Raw genomic sequence first — 6,053 nt, forward strand, 5'->3', positions numbered from 1 at the left:
AGATGAAAAACAGATTAGAGCACTTGATTATCTCCAGATTAATGGTATTTGTTGTTCAAGACACACCAGTTTCTCTGAGGGTTTCTGACTTGCCATTCTTAGCAGACCTGGACTTTCCTGATTTCTGGGATAGCTACAGGACAGAGCCAGCTGGCCCTCACACAGCAGACTGATCTGCTTATGCACATCATCCCCTGTTAAATAAAACAATCTCAAAAGATGGAAGCCTCAAAATATGTATTCCCAAGTGCTGAATAAGTAGAGGTATGTTTTATTAATTATTTCTATGATCTGTGTCTATGAGGCCTTCCATCAATTAGTCTTCTAGAATAACCTATTCAGTCTTTAGATAGTTCCATTGAGGTTGATCCATCCAAGAAAGTACCTTAAAACTCCCCTGATTATTCATCCGCTAGAAAAAATAAATTTAAACCAAACTAAAAGAAAAAGAAAATAAATAGAGAGAAGCCTGCAGGGGTAGGGACATTCCCCTGAGCTTTTGAGAATGAGCCCATGAAAAGCAGGGCTTAACGTACAATTTGCTCTATTATGGAAATGTCATATGTGGTATTTTCCCCTTTGAATAATGTAGTGTGTATCTGATCAGAGCAGAATCAAAGCCCTCCAAGAGAGCCCAGGGTCATGGGATGTCTCAGGCTATTAGTCCATATAGATTGTCTACAGAAGCAAACTATGCTGCTTCTTCTACCCAAAATTTCCCACATTTCTTCTAAACTTTCCTCTCAAAAGCTTCTAGTCTTGGTTTCAGCTTTGGTGTCTCTGGAGAGTTTCCATTCTTGTAATCTCCTCTCTGGAACAAGGTAGGAAATAAGCAATTTTCCACAGCTTTCAGCATCTCTATTTATGGATTGGCTGGTTGCCAAAGTTGCAATGGCTAACTACTCGCTCCCTCCTCTTAATACTGCACGAGATAATATGGAAGACCAAGCCAGTAAATACAGAGAATGTCATGACACACAATACTGGATAAATAATTTTATGCTCACCTAAAGATGTGAGATGTATGGTAACAAAATCTCCAAACCATCATCTGGTCTCAGTGATTACAGAGTTAATCTTCTTCCCAGTAGCTGGTAGAGTGCTGTGTTTTGGATTCAGAGTCAGAACAAGGTTGATAGCACACAGATGTTTTATCTGTAGCTCAGCAGTGCTTACCCTGAGTTTGGGACTTTTCAGTTTCCCATCTCTGCCAGTCAGCAGGTGCACAAAGAGCTGGGAGGAGGCACAGCCAGGACAGCTGACCCAAACTGAGCAGAGGGATATTCCATACCCCATAGAGTCCATGCTCAGTAAAAGAACTGGGGGGAGTTGGCCAGGAAGGGATGGTTACTGCTCAGGGATGGAATGGGAATTGATCAGTGGGTGGTGCAAAATCGTGTTGTGCAGCACTTGTTTCTCTTGGACTTTATTATCTTTTTCTTTTCTGAATAACTATCAGTTATTTTGAATAATGTTATTTTGTTTTCATTATAATTTATTTCAATTATTGCATTGCTCTTATCTCAACACACAGGTTTAACCTCTATCTGATTCTCCTTCCTATGCCACCAGTGGAAGTGGAGAGTGAGGAACTGAGTGAGAAGTTGCGTGGTTCTTAGTTGTTGGCTGGGGTTTAATCCTGACATACCAAAAGAACTTTATTTCCTTGCTTGCTTGTTTTTATCTGACCTTTCCCAACTATATTGGTAAAATTGATTTTAATGGTTGGAAGTCTCTGGCTGGAACTTCATAAATAGATGTGAGGAGCCAAGCCTGTAACCTCAAGAAAACATCTATTTCCTTGTTGTGTATTTATACTGCTTGACACTAAAAGAGAAAGAGGAGGAAGATGCAAAGAAGAATGTCATCAAACACTCACTGACATGATGGAAAACTTCTGATTCTTCTTAATGCACTTATGTCCTGCTGCCCTGGAACCTGTCATAAATCCCATTCTGGTCTATGCCTCTCAAATAATCAAAGCTCTGGAGCCTTAAGTACATAGGTAATTACATCATTCAAAGTGAGGCTGAATATAAAATGCAAATTTGAAGTATGCTAATTAAGTTTATTAAAGAGACATTTTAAACAGGTCATCCAGATGCATTAAAATAATTTGTCCCATCACATTCTTTGCAAAATGAAAAATGAATCTTAATTTTCAGTATATGAATTTGAATGCACAAATTAGGATTATCAATGCAAGATGCCTCACAGAGCACATGAGACATCAGTGGGTATATTCCTGCAGCTCAGGTTTTAAGCATACAGTTAAAATTAAGTATGTTCAGGGAGAGAAGATAATTTATTTCCATTTCTGAAGATATTATTTGAACTGGGGTTTCTTTTATAAATTTAATTATCAAATATATTTAGTTTTATTCAAATATCATATTATTCTGATCAGAAAATCATGCAAAATCAGCTACAAAGTATTTTTCTCTTGTTTTTCTCAACAGGTTTCTCAGTGGCTTTTATTGAGTTCCAGTCATGGCACTGTTAATTAAACCTTTAAAAAGTCTAAAGAAGAATTGACAGCTAGTGGCCTGGGGGCTAATTCAAATGCTAATTGCCTAGCTACCAGGAAGATATGGGCACGATCAACAAGAACCTATGATCTTGGCCCATGATCTACCAATTCTTTCACCTCCTGCTGCCCTCTGAAGCACCGAGGGACTGACTGAGCTCCACATGGTGTGCTGCAGAGAAAGACAAGGGCTGGGGGCAAAGCTGAGAGGAGGACACAGAGCTTGGCATCCATTCCCTCCTACCCGTATGGAGAGGAGGTCACTGGAGTTGGTGTAAAGGAACAGAGAGGGAAACAAGACTTTGAGCACCTCTTCCTTGCCCAGGCAATCCCCAGAGCCAAGCAATGAGTCAGTTTGTGTGCCTGCTTGGATCTTGGCCTGACTCCCAGGAGTGCTCTGCTGATGGAATCTTCTCAGGTGCATTGACCATGGTCCAAAAGTCAAGAGTTCACCATAGAGTTAAAAAAATATTTAAATCATGTCTGTTTTTTTAATCCCCCTCCTGATTTTCTCTTCTCTTCCCATAAGGTCGGCAGGTTTGATTCATTTAATCTATTAATTAGTTTGAGCTTCAGCAGGATTGCTTGGCTCTCACCTTTTCTAATTGGATTCCAGTCGGTACCTCCACATTAATTCCTAGAGGGAAAAGGGATGTTTGTATTCCACTTGATGTACCTGATACTGGACACTTGTCTCTTCAAACCTCTAAACTGAGGAACTACCATAGCTTAGAGTTATTCAAAACACACAGTACCCTTTGATCTCAGGAAAAACACAGACACAAAACCATTAAACTTTCTGCCTTGCTTCTATTTCACATTATTTCTTTCTTCATTTCAAGACTACATCATCTTCACCATTAATCTTTTGATCTTTCACCATTAACCTTTTTGTGATCTTTCATCTTACTTTCCACATTTCTTAAGCCCAGTCTATTCCCTACATGGAGATTTCCTTCACTGCTTAAAGTTGAAGGGATTTTACATTCAAAACAAGATAAAAATAGTCAGTAGTGACACAGCTCACCAGACACACTAATGTGTTCATGAAATAAATTTCTATGTATCATTTGGAAAAGACAACATTTATGTCTCTTTTCAAGTGAAAATTTTGTATCATTTAAGTAATTTTCTGATAACATTTATGGCTTTTCTGCATCACAGTAACCCCAAAGTTGCTGCCTTTGAAGAATGAATGCCAATATTAAATGAGAAAAATCCAAAGGACTCGCAGATTTTACCATCCTGTTTTACAGTATTCTTACACTTGATTATATTTTCCTTGATGTAGGAGGGATAGCATTGAGGAACTCTTTTTGAAGGTGAGTCCTCCAGGTCTTTCTCTTCCAGGCAGTAATGGAAGAGTCCTTAATGACTCTTAAGATAGCATAGACACCTGGGGCCAGTCCAGTTTCAAATCTGTCTCAGCATATGCCTTGAAAACTGTATTTCCCATTTTATATTGCAATTTTACAACAGCTGTTGGTTGCAGACTGCATCAGAATTGACGGGATCTAAAAGTCAGTGCAACAAGACAACATAAATGCTCCTTCTATTGCAGAGTGCCAGGTTAGTATATCAAATTTTCACTCCTCATTAATTCCAGAGCTGTTGCCACACTTTGTCTCATCATCAGCAACAGAAGCGACTTGGTGACTGGGGTCCTTCAAAGCCTCAGGAAGGAGTGAGGCCAATGACCAGAGGCCATCAAGGCTAGCTTTGCTGGATGACCATTTTCCTTAATGAACTGATGACATATTTAAAGTTTAAGGTTATGAATGGATTTTCATCCAATACCTGAAAGAGACACTAATTCGAATGATTACTAGATCATACCAAGAATTTGGGGTTAAATGTCACAAGTCCTTAATGAAGGCCTTATTATACACAGACCAGATTGTATAGTGGGAAAATATTTCACTAATTAGGCCTTAAGTGCCACACTTCCCAGCTGAGCCCTTACTAACCTATACTACCTGTTAACTTGGATAAAAGTAGAATGATCTGCAGCTAGGATAGCACATACCTAGTACAAGCACACTGTGGAAGTGGGTGAAATGCAAAAAATATCTTTTTCCCCAAACTTGAATACTATCAGTTTAGAGAATTGCAGACTGAGGGAGAAATTAAAAACATCACTTTGAAGAGAGGGAAAAAGAGCTGCTCTGAAGATATGCCCCCATGAGAGAGGCCATAGATTTTCTATATCAGAGTCATGAGGGATTGGGGCTCTCTGTTTTGGAGACTGGTATGGTCAAAGACATTAAATGCAAAAAGATATGAAGAGAATTTTATCTTTGAACAGCTTGCCCTTAAAAGCAATACCCCCATGTGTGTGGCATAACCCAAAACACAGCTCTGGAAAGACTGTGAAGATGGGAGGAAGTCCCATAATCTGCTAACTTTTCCCTGGGCAGATGCAAATTGTGAAAGTGGAGACACCTCTAGGCCTAAACAGAAAAAAGAAAAAAAAAAACAAAAAGAAAAAAGAAAAAAGAGAGAACTTTTCTCTCTAAGTGAACTGAAATGACTGTTTAAGTGGAAAACTGACTGAAGTGTTCTCTCTATGTTGTTGTTAAGAAATATGGAAGATGAGGGAGAGGGGAGGAGGGAATGATCTGGAATTCTTATTCAGAATTCTTTTTCTGTGTTATTAGTAAATTTCTTCTTATACCCTTTTAAATTTTAGGCCTACCTAGTCTTTGCTCCAAAATCCTACCTCTGAAAGAAATTGAATATATTAGAACTGGCAAACCCAAATCAAAGCAAGACAAGTGTCCTTGCCGCTGGCACACCGACCTCATAGCATCAACTGCTGTTACAGCATCGCCCTTTCTGTGCTTGGGCAGGGTGTGCTTGTGAAAGAATAGCTGAAGGTTGTCTGGGAAGTTTCTTCTGAGCTTCAATGAAAGCCTTCTATGAATTTCTATGAACCTCATTCTACTTTCAGTACATTCATTTCTATAACCATATTGATATATTGCCCTCTCCGCATAAATTTGTCTCTTCGGTCACATAATTTCAGTCCTTTCCCGATACTGTCAGCTCTTGCATTTTCTGTCAGTGTCTTATTCAAGAGGTAAGTTATGTTAAGAAGGATCACAAACTTCTTTAACAAGATTGATATTTGCTATTTCATTATCTTAATCATGTATCAGGGTAGTTGCTTTCTCATTTTTGTTACTATATTTCTATGTATCAAGGCGGCTCTTTGATTCTATTTCCTCAAGTTTTTAGACACTGATCTTATGTATAATTCCTCAAGAAACTTTGTACCTTTATGGTTGCTTACAGATAACTTGTAATTTTTCAAAGATGGCTTGCCACAGGACTTTCCACTGTTCTGCTCTTCAATCCATTCATTCTTTTTTCTAAATATTCAAAGTATTATTTGTAGTAATCCTATTTTTTTACAAAACCCTGCATGTCCATTTGTGTCCAGGCAGAACCAACCAGCTTCAGAATGAGACAAAAAGTCTTCAAATATTTCATTCTTTCCGACTGTATTTTCACTTTTTTTATGTCT

General features: G+C 38.5%; 1 protein-coding gene across 1 annotated transcript in view; it reads left to right on the forward strand.

The window, feature by feature from the left end:
• The window catches only part of DACT2 (dishevelled binding antagonist of beta catenin 2), a 124,215-nt gene that overhangs the window by 53,170 nt on the left and 64,992 nt on the right, over positions 1-6,053 (forward strand). The gene's annotated exons all lie outside the window — the stretch shown is intronic.

This window comes from Erithacus rubecula, assembly GCF_903797595.1.
Source record: "Erithacus rubecula genome assembly, chromosome: 2".
NCBI lineage: Eukaryota > Metazoa > Chordata > Aves > Passeriformes > Muscicapidae > Erithacus > Erithacus rubecula.